Here is a 17714-nt window from a genome sequence, read left to right on the forward strand (position 1 = left end):
GCACTTTTAATTTTCATGGTTATATATTTTCTGTGTTATTCAGTACCTTATCAGGTTTACACATGTACACAGGTACAACAATTAGTAAACGTTACCACATGTGCTTTACAAAGTTTTAATTGCAAAATACTTTTATAAACATGTTCACCTCCAAGCATTATCATGCACATGACATTACAGCTCTTGTACAGATCACAATAAATGTTTGAATGTCCCAATATCAACTTCAGTGCACTATTACACTCTTTGGAGTGGATGATGTGTTGCTTGTTTGAATGCCTCTACATATTCCCTATGAGGGCTACAGCATCCATGATGCAACCAAGCAGATCATCTCATGTATTTCCCTTTTGTTTGGACAACTCTGATTCATCCAACCCGTTAAAACAAAAAACTAATGGCTTAAGGTCTGTCAACCTTTGTGGCCACTTAATTGTACTATCACAATCAATCTAGCGATTAGGGTAAGTGCAATAGAAATGTTCTTTCAAATGTCTGGTAAAATATGGAGGAGCTCCATCATACTGGAAGTACATTGCAGGCTGTGTGGCCAAATGAAGTCCTCAAAGTGTTCAACAAATCAATTTTGCAAAAAATGCAAATAATTCTACCCTGTCATTTTCCCTCGTCTAAAGTGGTTGGACCCTGTTACCAGTCATACTGCACCAAACATTGTAGCACATGGATTATCCTGCAACCATCGACAATTATTACCTATGTTAGTAGTAGTAATAGTAGTAATAGTAGTAGTAGTAGTAGTAGTAGTAGTAGTAGTTTATTCATCCAGTGGCAATGTGGGGGGCTATCAAGTACGGGGTCCCACAGGGTTTGGTCTTAGGTCCTTTACCGTTCTTGATGTACATTAATGACTTGCCATTCCATATTGATGAAGATGCAAAGTTAGTTCTTTTTTCTGATGATACAAGTATAGTAATAACATCCAAAAACCAAGAACTAAGTAATGTAATTGTAAATGATATTTTCCACAAATTATTAAATGGTTCTCAGCAAATGGGCTCTCTTTAAATTTTGATAAAACACAGTATATACAGTTCCTTACAGTAAATGGCACAACTCCAGTAATAAATATAGACTTTGAACAGAAGTCTACAGCTAAGGTAGAATTTTCAAAATTTTTAGGTGCGGCCATTGATGAGAGGTAAAACTGGATGCAACACATTGATGGCCTGCTGAAACGTCTGAATTCAGCTATGTATGCTATTAGGGTTATTGCAAATTTTTGTGATAAGAATCTCAGTAAATTAGCTTACTATGCCTACTTTCTTTTGCTGCTTTCGTATGGCATCATATTCTGGGGTAATTCATTGTTGAGTAGAAAAGTATTCATTGCTCAAAAACGTGTAATCAGAATAATTGCTGGAGCCCACCCACAGTCATCCTGCATACATCTATTTAAGGATCTAGGGATCCTCACAGTAACCTCACAGTATATATATTCACTTATGAAATTTGTTGTTAATAATCTAACCCAGTTCAAAAGTAATAGCAGTGTGCATAGCTATAACACCAGGAGAAAGGATGATCTTCACTATGCAGGGTTAAATCTGACTTTGGCACAGAAAGGGGTAAATTATGCTGCCACAAAAGTCTTTGGTCACCTACCAAACAGCATCAAAAGCCTGACAGATAGTCAACCAACATTTAAAAATAAATTAAAAGAATTTCTAGATGACAACTCCTTCTACTCATTGGCTGAATTTTTAGATATAAATTAAGGGAGGGAAAAAAAACTAACTTAAACATTAGTGATATGCAATATTTTGTGTAATGTAATATCTTGTACAGACATCTTTCATTAACCTGACACGTTCCACATCATTACGAAGTGTCGTATTTATGATATATGGAACAAGTATTAATCTAATCTAATCTAATCTACATTGTATGGATTTCATCAAAAAACATAGTATAACAAAAATAAGATAAGGGTGTACAGTTTCCTACATAATACAATGGTTCATTGTACCCATCACAATATTTTTGGATAATACAACTATGATTACTGTAATAACATAAAAGTATGAGAAGGATCTTCTGCATGAAATACATTACAAGTAAATAATTGATTTAACACTTTTGTTTAGGGCCTTTTACGTGAAATACATTACAAGTGAATAGTTGATTTAACACTTTTTGTTCAGAAAAATTAACATTAAGGCTGTGGCAAGCATTTGATTTGTGGTACTATTAACATATAGTAAATGAATGTAGTTATTTGGTACAAGGTTACTACAGAGATTCATTTATACTATAATAGCAATTGGTCATTCAGAATTTAAATATTGCTTCCTTGAATGTAGACAATGTTTTATTTCCTTTAGCTGAGTTGGAAGTCTGTTGTACAAAATAGTACCCTGAATGTTGGTTTGTTTTTGTGTTAAAGCCGTGTTTACTCTCTTTATGTGGATGTCATTACACATTCTTGTGTTGTAGGAATGAAGATCTGAGTTGGTTTTATAATTATCATTGTGCATGTTTATATTAACAACACTTCTTTTTATATAGAGGCATGGTGAGGGTAGTATATTTAGGTGTTGAAATAACTGTTTGGAAGGTGTTAGCCTCGTAGGTGATAGCAAAATGGATGTAAGCAAAGTAGACAGTTCTGCTACACTCTCTACTACTCACAGTACTAATTATGCATAATGCAAAGCAAGCAGAGCGTAACTTGTTAGTGAGGTAGAGAAGTCTAAATTTTCATCAGTTTGCACACCTAAGAATTTTGTGGCAGCTACCCTTTCAGTTTGTTTATTTTGAATTTTGAAGTTCACATCATGCTGAGACTTTGTTTTCCTGTAATGTATCTAATTAGTTTTGTAATTATTTAAGTTTGGCCTGTTCAGTTCAAACCAGTTTTGTATGTATTCCAAAACTCTGGTTGCAGAAGGTGGCAATACCCTGTTTATGTCTGTTACAACAATATTTGTGTCATCAGCAAACGAAGTTATGTATGTACCACTGTCTGGGATCTTGATATCATTAAAATATATGAGGGTATTTCGGAAAGTAAAGATACACCGTACGCCAGAGGAACAGAAGAGTTTTGGCAAGCAAGTTGGCAACACTGGTGTTGACCTTGAACCTTGAAAGAATTGCTTCAGATCATACCAGACATGTCAATGACAACTCTTTATGATGTTATGACTGTCAAGTTAGGGTACAGGAAATTGTGTGTGCGCTAGGTTCGAAAAATGTTAACGGAAGGACACAAAAAGAAAAGGATGGGTTCTGCACTTGACTTCCTCACATGCTATGCTGAAGCAGGTGATGAGTTCCTTGATTACTTTGTGACAGGTGATGAGGCATGGGTTTATCACCATACACCTGAATCCAAGCAACAGTCAATGCAATAGTGCCATTCGAATTCATCAAAAGCAATGAAATGCAAAACGTCGATTTCAGCAAAGAAAATCATGGCTTCTGTTTTTATGGACAGACAAGGCATTCTTCTGTTGGAATTTATGCCTCCTGGAATGGCAATTAATTCTGCTGCATATTGCCAGACACAGAGGAATGCTGGCAAGTGGAGTCTGCTTGCTTCATAACAATGCTCGGTCTCACACAGCGCTCATAACCAAAGCACTACTCAAACAATTCAAACGGGGTGTATTGGACCATCTGCCATACAGACCAGACCTTGCGCCCACCGACTTCCATGTCTTTCGTTACCTGAAGTCACATCTTGGTGGAAAATCATTCCACAACAATGAAGAGGTCAAAGATGAAGTTGAAATGTTGTTCTGACAACAGGCGGCAACCTTCTATGTCTGTGGGATACAAAAGCTTGTGCACCGACTTAACAAATGTTTGCCTTTGTGAAAACCATGTTGGTTTACAGACAAGAGATTGATTTTTTTTAAGATAATTTGTAATTTTTCAAGACAGTCTCTTCTATTTTTGAAAATACAGATAACAAAGTTACTGGTCTTTAGTTACCTACCTCAATATGTATTAACCTTTTTATATAATGGTTTTATTTTGAAGCTTTTAGTCTTTGTAGGAATGACCCTTCTGTTAATGATATATTTATTGATATGTGACAGTGGTTCTGCTATGACACTGACACATTTAATTATGACTGAACCCAGCAGAATTTTTACTCAGATTGACTGGAGTGTTTATGAGATAGTCATTTAGAGTACCATTTCTGAGTAACAAACCACGGTCATCTTTTAATACAATGTCATCTTGCTTTTTAACAAATTTGTTTATTTGCTTTTTTACTATATTCCATATTTCTTTTGGCTTGTTTGCTGTCCCTATGATTACTTTGTCATTGTCCATTGTCTTGGCTGTTTTAATTACTTTCTTATAAATTTCCTTACATGTCTTAACATATTGTGCAAAGTGTTCATCTTGGTTATCTTTTCTCAGTTGATGGAGAAGTTTTTGCTTTTGACTGGATACTCTGATAGCAGGTGTTATGCACTGGCTGCTGTTCCTTGATATGACATTAATTCTTGTCAGTTTTTTTGGAAAACACTCCTCAAATGTGGACATGAAAGTATTATAAAATGCCTAGAATGATTCATCAGTTGATGATTCTGAGTATACGTATTAGCAGTTTACATTTGCTAATGATTGAGTAAAAATATTAACCTTTTCTTGGTAGAACTCCCACTTGTATTTAACCACCTCAGTTACAGGAGAATTTATGCATGTTTCTAGTGTGTTGTGGTCTGAAAGACCTAAGTTTACGTTTTGTGCCTTAGTAACATAATTTTTGATATTTGTAAACATGTTATCTAATAGGGAAGAGGATGACTCTGTTATTCTAGTGGGGTCCGTGAAGAGTGGTTTCATGTGAAAGCTGTTTACGATACTCAAAAGCTGTCTTTTTTCTTCATTTTCAATTAATAGGTTGATGTTAAAATCCCCACATAGTAATAAGTTCACTACATTGTTATACAAAATGTTTAGCACTGCTTCCAAACTTATGTATATATATATATCCAAAAACAAAGATGATGTGACTTACAAAACAAAAGCACTGGCAGGTCGATAGACACACAAATAAACACAAATATACACACAAAATTCAAGCTTTTGAAACCAACAGTTGCTTCGTCAAGGAAGAGGGAAGGAGAGGGAAAGGCAAAAGGATGTGGGTTTTAAGGGAGAGGGTAAGGAGTCATTCAATCCCAGGAGCGGAAAGACTTCCCTTAGGGGGGAAAAAGAACAGGTATACACTCGCACACACGCACACATCCATCTGCACATACACAGACACAAGCAGACATTTCCAAAGACAAAGAGTTTGGGCAGAGATGTCAGTTGAGGCCAAAGTACAGAGGCAAAGATGTTGTTGAAAGACAGGTGAGGTATGAGAGGTGGCAACTTGAAGTTAGCGGAGGTTGAGGCCTGGCGGATAACGAGAAGAGAGGATATACTGAAGGGCAAGTTCCCATCTCCGGAGTTCTGACAGGTTGGTGTTAGTGGGAAGTATCCAGATAATGGTGTAATGGTTCAGGGATTCCGGACTGGAGCAGATTCATTTGCCACGAATACCTAGGCTGTAGGGAAGCGACTGTTTGATGTGGAATGGGTGGCAGCTGTCATAATGGAGGTACTTTTGCTTGTTGGTGGGTTTGATGTGGACGGTCATGGGAAACTGGCCATTGGACACATGGAGGTCAAAGTCAAGGAAAGTGGCATGGGATTTGGAGTAGGACCAGGTGAATCTGATGGAACCAAAGGAGTTGAGGTTGGAGAGGAAATTCTGGAGTTCTTCTTCACTGCCTACGTAGATCAACACCTTCAACCCGTTACATGCAGTCTCCCATCCTTCATCAAAGACACCAACCACTTTCTCGAATGGCTGCAATCCTTACCCAATCTGTTACCCCCGAAAACCATCCTTGTAACCACTGATGCCACTTTCTTCTTAGACACAAATATTCTGCACGTCCAGGGTCTCGCTGCGATGGAACACTTCCTTTCACGCTGATCACCTTCCACCCTACCTAAAATCTCTTTCCTCATTACCTTAGCCAGCTTCATCCTGACCCACAACTTCTTCACTTTTGAAATCCAGACATACCAACAATTAAAGGGAACAGCCATGGGTACCAGGATGGCCTTCTTGTATGACAACCTATTCATGGGTCACTTAGAGGAAGCCTTCTTGGTTACCCAGGCCTGCCAACCCAAACTTTGGTACAGATTTATTGATGACATGTTCATGATCTGGACTCACAGTGAAGAAGAACTCCAGAATTTCCTCTCAGCACTGGTGAACTCATTCTGGGTGCACAAAATGCACATTGATGTGGACTTGTAATAGCTGCAGTGGCTGTCTCCCAAATCTTTCGCATATTGTTGTTTGCAATCAATCATTTAATAATATATTTGTAATTTGTTTATTGTATTAATTAACAGTATGTTCGCAATTGTACTCTGTAGATGCCATATGCTAAATAAATAAATAAAACCAATGCTTCTTTCTAATACTCACCCAGTATCTCACACTACTGAACTCCCAACACACCATGGACAACTGCACATTCTGTGCAGTAGTTTAATAGTGGAAAGACACTCCAAGCAAAGGTTTTAAGGAGTAATATAGGTTGGGCTAGACTAAAACTTCAAAGAGGTTGTAAGGGTAAGACACATATGTGGAAGCTAATAGCCCAAAAAGAAATGTGTGCTAAATGAGTTCTTTTCCGGGAACCATTCACAATAGGGCATATGTCCGTATGAAGTTAGTAGCTTCACATGAACGTTTCGGTAACATCCCTAAATATGGACCATTCCTTCTGGGACACCCTGTTTAGTGGGTAGACCAAGAAGGGAGAGAATTGAGCTGTTGGTTTTATACTTCTTATATTCGGTGAAAAATCCCAATTAAGCAAAGGAATAGTTTCCCTTATTTTCAATTTGTTAGGAAAATGTCCCCCTAAGGGAACCAATGGCTTTGGGTGGTTGAGTTCCTTTAGGATCATTGTGGTACCACAGTAGAGGAAGTGTCAATGGAAAACGTTCCAGTAAACCTGTTCTGTGCATTAGAAGCAGCTACTAATAATGTTATTCCACAAATCAGGTTAGTTGAACATGGACATCAAAGTTGGACTGGGTGGTAAGATTATGGGTGATTTCCTTCCACAATGTATGAGTAAATAGAATGAGTGAAAAATCGATGAAATGTGTCAAAAGATAGAGCATTCTTCATAGGCGAGTCATATTTGCTTTGCCAACTGATGTGAGAATTGTGCAGTGGCTGTTGCTTAAAGATCAGGATCAGGGTGGCTTCTTCTTGGAAACCTGAAATTCAGAGGGAATTGTATTTTACCTTAAAAACTGTGGTTAAACTACTGCATATGGCAGTCCAGGTGAATAGTTGCATGTAAGGAGGGGGGGGGGGGGGGGGCAGGCAAGATAATGGAAACTGATTAATAGTTGCTGCTTGTATAATTATAAAGAATTAACTGAATATAATAGAGGGAAACATTCCACATGGTAAAAATATATCTAAAACAAAGATGATGTAACTTACCAAACAAAAGCTTTGGTATGTTGATAGACACACAAACAAACACACACACAAAATTCAAGCTTTAGCAACCCACGGTTGCTTCATCAGGAAAGAGGGAAGGAGAGGGAAAGACAAAAGGATAGGGGTTTTAAGGGAGCGGGTAAGGAGCCATTCCAATCGCGGGAGTGCGGGAGTGGAAAGACTTACCTTTGGGGGAAAAAAAAGGACAGGTATACACTCGCACACACACACATCTCCATCCGCACATATACAGACATATGTCTGCTTGTGTCTGTATATGTGCGGTTGGATGAGTGTGTGTGTGTGTGTGTGTGTGTGTGTGTGTGTGTGTGCACGCGCGCGCTTGCGACTGTATACCTGTTCTTTTTTTCCCCCTAAGGTAAGTCTTTCCGATCCTGGGATTGGAATGACTCCTTACCGTCTCCCTTGAAACCCATATCCTTTCGTCTTTCCCTCTCGTTCCCTCTTTCCTGATGAAGCAACCGTGGGTTGCGAAAGCTTGAATTTTGCGTTTGTGTTTGTGTTTGTTTGTGTGTCTATCAACATACCAACGCTTTCGTTTGGTAATTTAGATATAAAGAATTAATTGGAAAGAATAATTGAAAGAAATTGAAAGGTATACATATCCTGGGTGAACTTTAACTGTTACTAATATCAACAGACCTTCAGTGTCAGTACATTTAAGATCAATATTCATCATTTAAATTTACATACTTGTACAAATTCCTCTTCTCTGCTTCAAAACACCTGATGCAGTATTCTCAGTGCTGGAAAAATGGTGAACATACCTTCCTAACAACTCACACAACACTTTTTAATATATCGTTGGAATACACATTTGCAAACAATACTGGCATGGCGGAGCTTGTCATATATCCGTGCACTACCACTTATAGAAACAAACAGGTGAAGATACAGAAATTAATCAATTGAAAAGTGTATCTCTTCTCTTTTTTCTACGAAAACATTATCTCTGGCATAAAACACTTTGTTAATTCACATTTGGCTTTACATGTATAAAAAAAGAATGAAGAAAAAATGAAAAAAATAATATAATCCACTACAATTGCCCCCCACTGTGCACTGACGTCATACAGAGGTGCACAGTGTCTGAGCCTATTTCCCTAGTTGAGAGGTGATAACCCTGGGTGGTATGGGTGAAGCCTTGCCATTGGAGTTATGGTTATCAATTTATATGGGCATGTCAGCTTCTTTTAACATATACATACATAAGTTTTCTCTCCTAACAAAATGCTTGCTGTAACCACATAGTCCTAGTGTTGTTAGTCAGCATCTTCACAGTGTTTAACTTGCAAGCATGCAGATGCAGCATGATGTCCGTTATTGTCCCCGTTCATGCCCACATGTTTTATACGTGGCCCAGAGTGTCCATGTTGTGTTATTTACAGTAGCTTTCACTGCGCAAATTCGCGAAGATCATGTTTAGTCACGTGATCCTTTGTGAAATCTTTGATGGGGTGGCAACTGGTTTCCATACCAGCAGCCTGAGGAATTTATTTCACCTCGTCACTCTCACTTATTCGGTGGGGACACCAACTGTATGTCTATCATCTGTCGACAAGGTAAGTTCCTTGCCGCTTTTAAGATGTTGTCAAGCACAGAAAATTCATGCTACATAGAATATTGTCATTTTTAGTTTGTAATGTAAACACAAACATATATCACATGCACATTTAATACTTTGCAGCCAGGTTTAGTTTGTTGTTGTGCTTTGTTTTTGAGCGTCTTTCATACAGTTGTATTACATAAATTTACTGTAGCATCCTTTCCAGATAATATACACATAACATAAAAAATACAAATATAGTTACAAAATACATTTTTATTCTATTCATTTGCTGATGTGGCATTATCATTGCTTATATACATTATATTTTCCTTGTCATTTTGTTTTAGTACATTTTGTTAAATTACAATTTTGTTACATTGTTCAATTCCAATTATATGCATACAATTTTTACTCTTGTTTGGGTATACATTCTTTACACAATAACAGATTTTTGTTTGTGGCATAAATTCACATACATTTCATTTCAATTTATGATAATTTCTTGTTGGAGCATATTTATCAGTTTCAAAGCATTAAAGAAGTAAACAATAGTCACTACAATACATACTACATGCTGCTCAAATAACTATCCATGGCCTCACCTCTCTAGCATTCTCCAGGAAGGCTCTACACAGTACAGGGTTGAGGATATTCCATGGACAGGCATTTATTTGCTCAGTTATGTCTCATTACTAGGCTTAACTATGATCCCAAGAACAAAATAGTTTGTTGTTTCTAAACACAACTTGTATCTGACAATACCAATTGTATCAAATAGTTACTCAGTGTTTAAAAGTGCAGCTCAGTATTTACTTGTTATGTTCATTGTATAAAGGATAACCATTTGATATGCTAAGGTATACAGAGTTGTATCATAAATACGATATGTTATGTGCAATGAGCGTAAAACAGAGTATACATATGTAACAGACTTGTTGCATAAAAATTTCAATGTAAATCAGGTGTTTGGCGCTTTCATGGGTAGCTAACACTCTTCATGTACTTTCACACTATCACATTCATACGTAATTCAAACTTATAGCTATATTTATCTTATGAAGTGGTCCTTTTATATTTTTGTATGGCACCTAACAGTCTACAAGCATTTATCTTTCTTCACATTAGGATGTGTCAATGCATTGTTCCCGTCAACTCCTATCCCAAATCAAAGTCCTCAATCTTTCCTCTCCCACATCCACACTGGCTGTTCATAGCATCCTCCTACAGGCCAACCGCAAATTAGAACAGCATGCCACCCTCCACCTCAAAAAACTATCCAATCTCCTGGTTTCCCACCTCTGGAAAGGCAACTCACTCACCCTCCACAACCTTTCCAACAAACCTCAACCTCCTCTCATTGCACACAGACCCAGTCTCTCCCATCTACTCAATCTCCCACTTCCAGCTCCACTCCCCCCAACACCTCAAAATTCTAGTCAACACAATCTGGAACCACAAAACCCCAATTCAGTAGTTAACCTTTCCTCCAAACCTCTCTCCCAATCCAAAACCTCTGCCCTATCCAAAGGCCTCACCTTCAGCCTCACTCCCAGATTCAAGCAAATTGCCCTTGTCAAAGATTTACTGTCCTACACTCGTAGTCTCTGCTGGAAATATCACTTTGCCACGAAGAAAAATAATCCTGATACCACTCCTAATGATCCAACTCCCGAAGACACTATCCAAATTGAACCCTGCCTGGAACAGTTCCATCCTCCATCACAGCGGAACCCACCTCCTCTTCCTCAAAATCACCCTCTCCAAACCTTCCAGGAATTTCTCACTTCCAGCCTTTCCTCTCAATCCTTCTAGAAAAACCTTAATCCTACTCCCAACATCACCACAGCCAAAGCCCAGGCTATCCGTGATCTGAAAGCTGACCGATCCATCATCATTCTTCCGGCTGATAAGGGTTCCATGACCGTGGTACTTGATCGTTGGGAGTATGTGGCTGAGGGACTGCGTCAGCTTTCAGACAACTTTACATACAAAGTTTGCCAAGGTAATCCCGACACCTCACACTCCTACCTTCTATCTACTTCCTAAAATTCACAAACCCAAACATCCCAGACACCAGACACAGAACGCATCTCTGCCTACGTAGATCAACACCTTCAACCCATTACATGCAGTCTCCCATCCTTCATCAAAGACACCAACCACTTTCTCGAACGCCTGGAATCCTTACCCAGTCTGTTACCCCCGGAAACCATCCTTGTAACCATTGATGCCACTTCCCTATACACAAATATCCCGCACGTCCAGGGCCTCACTGCAATGGAGCACTTCCTTTCACGCTCATCACCTGCCACCCTACCTAAAACCTCTTTCCTCATCACCTTAGCCAGCTTCATCCTGACCCACAACTTCTTCACTTTTGAACGCCAGACATACCAGCAATTAAAGGGAACAGCCATTGGTACCAGGATGGCCCCGTCATATGCCAACCTATTTATGGGTCGCTTAGAGGAAGCCTTCTTGGTTACCCAAGCCTGCCAACCCAAAGTTTGGTACAGATTTATTGATGACATCTTCATGATCTGGACTCACAATGAAGAACAACTCCAGAATTTCCTCTCCAACTTCCTTTGGTTCCATCAGATTCACCTGGTCCTACTCCAAATCCCATGCCACTTTCCTTGACGTTGACCTCCATCTGTCCAATGGCCAGCTTCACACATCCGTCCACATCAAACCCACCAACTAGCAACAGTACCTCCATTATGACAGCTGCCACCCATTCCATATCAAACGGTCCCTTCCCTACAGCCTAGGCCTCCATGGCAAACGAATCTGCTCCAGTCCTGAATCCCTGAACCATTACACCAACAACCTGAAAACAGCTTTCGCATCCCGCAACTACCCTCCCGACCTGGTACAGAAGCAGATAACCAGAGCCACTTCCTCATCCCCTCAAACCCAGAACCTCTCACAGAAGTACCCCAAAAGTGCCCCACTTGTGACAGGACACTTCCCGGGACTGGATCAGACTCTGAATGTGGCTCTCCAGCAGGGATACGACTTCCTAAAATCCTGCCCCGAAATGAGATCCATCCTTAATGAAATCATCCCCACTCCACCAAGAGTGTCTTTCCGCCGTCCACCTAACCTTCATAACCTCTTGGATCATCCCTATGAAATCCCCAAAGCACCTTCCCTACCCTCTGGCTCCTACCCTTGCAAACCTGTCCTATGCACCCTCCCACCACCACCTACTCCAGTCCTGTAACCCGGAAGGTGTACACGATCAAAGGCAGAGCCACATGTGAAAGCACCCACGTGATTTACCAACTGACCTGCCTACACTGTGACGCTTTCTATGTGGGAATGACCAGCAACAAACTGTTCATTCGCATGAATGGACACAGGCAGACAGTGTTTGTTAGTAATGAGGATCACCCTGTGGCTAAACATGCCTTGGTGCACAGCCAGCACATCTTGGCACAGTGTTACACCGTCCGAGTTATGTGCATACTTCTCACCAACACCAACCTATCAAACTCCGGAGATGGGAACTTGCCCTTCAATATATCCTCTCTTCTCGTTATCCACCAGGCCACAATCTCCACTAATTTCAAGTTGCAGCCACTCATACCTCACCTGTCATTCAACATCATCTTTGCTCCTCACTTCCGCATTGACTTACATCTCTGCCCATACTCTTTGCCTTTAAATATGTCTGCTTGTGTCTGTGTATGTATGGATGGATATGTGCGCGCGTGTGTGTGTGTGTGTGTGTGTGTGTGTGTGTGTGTGTGTGTGTGTGCGCACGCGAGTATATACCTATCCTTTTTTCCCCCTAAGGTAAGTCTTTCCGCTCCCGGGATTGGAATGACTCCTTACCCTCTCCCTTAAAACCCACATCCTTTCATCTTTCCTTTTTCCTTCCCTCTTTCCTGACGAAGCAGCCACCGGTTGCGAAAGCTCAAATTCTGTGTGTGTGTTTGTGTGTTTTGTTAACTGTGCCTATCTACCGGCGCTTTCCCGCTTGGTAAGTCTTGGAATCTTTGTTTTTAATATATTTTTCCCATGTGGAAGTTTCTTTCTATACACGTGCGTGCTTGCTTTCGTAATAACTTTTATAACACTTTTTAATATACGGTTGGAGTACACATTTTTAAAAAGTACTGGCATGGTGCAGCTAGTCATATGCCCGCCTGCTACCACTTACAGAAACAAACATGTGAAGATACAGAAATTAATCAGTTGAAGAGTGTTACTCTTCTCTTTTTTGTATGTAAACATTTTCTCTGGCACAAAGCAATTCATTAATTCATGTTTGGCTTTACTACATGTATAAAAAGAAAAGAAAAAAGAAAAAATAATATGACACATTACACAGATGATTTTGATTTTGAGTGATTTGTCACGTAGTTTTTTTTTATTTATTTATTTATTTATTTATTTATTTTTTTTTGTCAAGCAATTTTTTGCCCATGTTGTTAATGTGCAATCCATATAATGTGTGGAATATGCACCCAATATTGCTAACATTTACAAGTTGTACTTTTGAGAAATTTGTTGGTTGGCATTCATTATTTCTTTGTTTATGCATGACCAAGATGGTAAGTCATGCTGATGTTGGATGTTTACCACTAAAACATTTGTGTGTGTCAACTGATCTAAGCACCTTTTTAGTTCTTGTTTTGCTTGGTGAGTTTTGTTTTTGTATATGTCATTTGGCCCACCAAATAGCACAACAAAGTCTTCAGAGGATAAGTTACCAATGTCTGTGGATCACAAATGCTTGCAAACTTCTGACATAGGAGCACCAGGCTTTAAATAAGTGATTGTTTGTACACTGGATTGACTGTTCAGAAGTGAGTAAATCTGTGACCGTGACTGTCTGCCATAACAAATGCTTTTTTTCATTCAGGTTTCCTTGCCTGTTGAGAATGGCTGCCTGTTTTATAGCCAGAACATTAAATATTTTGGAGCATTATTGAGTAAAATGAGATGAATGAAAGCCAAAATATTTCAAGAAGCAGTGACTCACTGCAAAAGAATGTTTCAGATTATTAAATGACTGCTGTTCAAACAAAAAGGGATGTGTCGATTCAGTTCTGATGAATTAAGATTTCAACTTGACACCTCAAAGCTGTGACATGATATTTTAACAGACCTCTTCCTAAGATTTCCACAGCTCCTTTGCCCACATGGTGACTTCAGGCACTACAGGAGATTCAAATTTATAGTCCGAGGTCGTTAACAAGTACAAACAGTTTGGTACTTAACTCATATCGATGACTGTGTTGTTGTCTTCGTGAAGTCTAGAAGTGATTCCACTGCGAAGTTCCTGCAGTTTTCTTTGTGTTTGGATGAGACTAACTGTTTGTAGGGCGATGATTGATTTTTAGAGAGCAAACGTTACATTAATTTTTGCACATCATTAATTCATTTATTCACATTTAACACTTCTACACTAGTATGAAATAAGACATTGTTTTCCACCACATCGGTATCACCACCTCCTCCAATCCACGCTCCAGATCCAAAGACCGCCAACCACCTCTTCCAAAGATCCACCTCCTTCCCGCATGACCAAAGATAACCATCTCTTAGTTGTTAAACTTTCAGTCAAAAGCTACATTTACATAAAACATTACATGTAAAGAAATTACTGATATACATGATTTTACATTCTGTTATAATATGCAGTATGTTATTAATGTTGATATTTAAAGAAAGATTACCAGTGAAATTTGTAGGAAATCATTTGCTTACATGTTACACTTAATTTGCCTGGCCTATGAGATGTAGACAATAAATGCTGAGGTTGGATCAACATCCACAAATTAGGTCAATTTTAACTGAAATGCTGGTTGATGTAGTAACTTCCCTCAGGTTTTAGAGAAGCTAAATAAAATATACATATAAGGTCAAACAGTGCTCCTAAATGTTATCTACTTGACCTTCAGTTCGCGAAAGCTGGGAACATTGTTTCTAGCAAATGTGTAGGATGTGTTGGCTGATTCTATGCTTGTATATGCCAAAGCAGATTGGAAATAGCTTTGGTGATTCATTTTATGCATGATAGTTGATTATGGAGAGACAGTCCGATGGTCCTGTATTTACATTCTGCACACAAAATTTTAGATACACACATTTGAAAGTGAAGAAACTATTTCTAGTTTTTACCACTATCACTTCCTCCCTCAGAGATGAAAGAGGGGCAGGTTACTCAGATATCAGGATCAGATATACCCACCTGTTGTAAGCATTAAGGGAAAATGAAGATGAAGAATATGGAACCAGAGAAAGTATGACGTCAAAGATAATATTTTGGTAAGCACTATTCCACCTTCATTCCAGAATTGACATAAGGTCAGAGTAACAAACAGAAAGAAGGGTAGAAGAAGCAGAATGAAATATTAAGTGAATAGTGCATTTAGAAAGCAAAAAGAAGATGAGGAGAAACAAGGAGGGAGTAAAGGGAGGTATAGGGAAAGCAAAAATGATTAAATGGAATAAAGAAAGTAACTGAGTAAATAAATAAAATATAAAAATTTTAAAAAGGGAGTAGGTCAGATCTTATGTTAATGGATGGTAAGTTCAACAGAGTGTTGATACATTAGGAAATGAGATGACGGGAACTAAGTAAGATTGGATCTGGGGATCCAAACAGCTCATGTGATGTAGCAGACACTCATGTCCCACAACCATGCTATTGTGCTTACTCGTCATCTGTGTACTGTGTGTCCACAAGACAAACAGTTCTTCTAAGCTCTTTCTTGCGTGCAACAAGTTAAGTGTAGGACACTCATATAAAAAATGCTATGCAGTGAACACATATAAGTAAGTAGACAACATACATGGTTTCACATGTTCCTTTGTTTTCTGTGTTGTAGGATTTATCAGGGAGGGGACTTGAGTAAGTCGTAGTGGGTTGGTGCATATCAAGGAAGTGATTGCTAGGGCAGGAACTGTGGGGTAGGGACAGCAGTTTGACAAAAATATTAGGAATGTGATGGAAGCCTACAGTGAGTGGTTTGCAGATGATATCAGAAAGAGATGATCCCCTTTTGGGGCTAGGCTTGATAAAGTCAAAGCCTTGATGCAAGGACGGAGCCGAAGGGGGCCCCAGGAACCCTGGAACCCATTCCCCCCTCTTCCCCTTCCAATCACCTAAATGAAATGACACACAACCCAGTTGCCATGTAGTGAAATAAATAGATATATTGATTTTCAGTTATACAATGAAAAAGGGATACACACAATTGATAGTCAACAACGTTATTGCTCGATTTAAACTATCAATGTCTTGATAACACCGTTAGCTATCGCCCATCCCTGCATTAACCAACTAGTTTAAATTGTTGGCCTCACTTGAGCTCAGTTGTTGCTTTGTTAATGAGTTCAGTTCTTACTTGCTGCGAATTTAATGTAAATGCTACAGTGTATTGTTTATCTGCAGATCTGCAGTGTGCTGTTGTGAGAGTTTCTGTCTATGGATAAGTTTGTAACAAGAAACAAGAGGAAAGAATCTATTTGATTTGTTCTCTAGTGTCACAGTAGGTTAAAAATATGTACACAACTGCTTAAATAGCCTAATTACCTGTCTAGAACAGTTTAATGTTAGAAATGGAGTCATTATTTGGACACTGGTATAACTTCGGAGATTCAATTTTCAGTATTCCACAAGGCAGTGGAGTGTAAACCTCATTACAAACAACATTAAATTATCATCAGTCCATAAAAATACTTTGATTTGCATGTGTCAACAAAAAGTTGCCTAATTTGCTCAAAAGTGTATCATTAGTAGCCCAAAAGGCAAAATATTGTCCATTGTGCTTACCCAGGCAGTACTCAGTAGTGAAAAGCAGTTCTGATGCAGAACAATGAGGAGAAGTTAGTGGAGAGCAAAAGGGGTATGTGATGAGAGCAAATTCTCTATTATATTTATTTCTAAAACATTTTCTCGATGTACTGCTCAAGTTCGTCAGAGCTGACTGTGCACTGCATCCCTTACTCCTGTTTCTGTCCAAAATCTATTTATGGTCTTGTAATACCATTATAAATGAAACCAGGAATCTCTTGCTCAATTAAATCTTAAAATATGCATGCATTCATGCCCTATATGATGAATAAACATTCACAATTAAAGGGAAAACATGCAGTATCAAAATTCTATCCTTTGTTGAGATGCATTTTATTTTAAAACAACGTGCAACAACTAGTTTTTTTCCAAATTCTTCTCTGACTGGGGTAGCTCTGTGCATTGAGGTGCTGAGCTACCAACCCCTTGATTTGGGAGGTGAGATGCTTTGAATCCATCTGACAGCAGCCATGAAAAGAGTTCTCTTTGGTTACCAACTTTCAATGTAGGCAAATTCTGGGGTTGGTCCCTTACTAAAAGTCACATTCAAAAACTTTCTTTTCTGACAGATTCCACTTTCTCTAAAGATCCAGCCACTCCACTTAAGTCAAAAGAGCTGTAAGGAAAGCGAGCTGAACAGGTTTTTGTAGACTCCCAGCACTAAAAGCCATATGGTAAATAAATAAAAATCCAGATTCTCATCATATCAGCCCATATAGTTAACTACCAGGACATTCTTTAATGCAGAAATAATCTTTCTACATTGCAAGACATGTCAGATGCATACATAAATGTGGAAATTTGGGAAAGTGTAA

General features: G+C 38.8%; 1 protein-coding gene across 1 annotated transcript in view; it reads left to right on the forward strand.

Annotated features, from left to right (window-relative positions):
- Positions 1–17714, forward strand: part of LOC126285431 (cubilin-like) — a 1398426-nt gene that overhangs the window by 434885 nt on the left and 945827 nt on the right. The window lies entirely within an intron of this gene.

This window comes from Schistocerca gregaria, chromosome 8 (genome assembly GCF_023897955.1).
Source record: "Schistocerca gregaria isolate iqSchGreg1 chromosome 8, iqSchGreg1.2, whole genome shotgun sequence".
Lineage (NCBI taxonomy): Eukaryota > Metazoa > Arthropoda > Insecta > Orthoptera > Acrididae > Schistocerca > Schistocerca gregaria.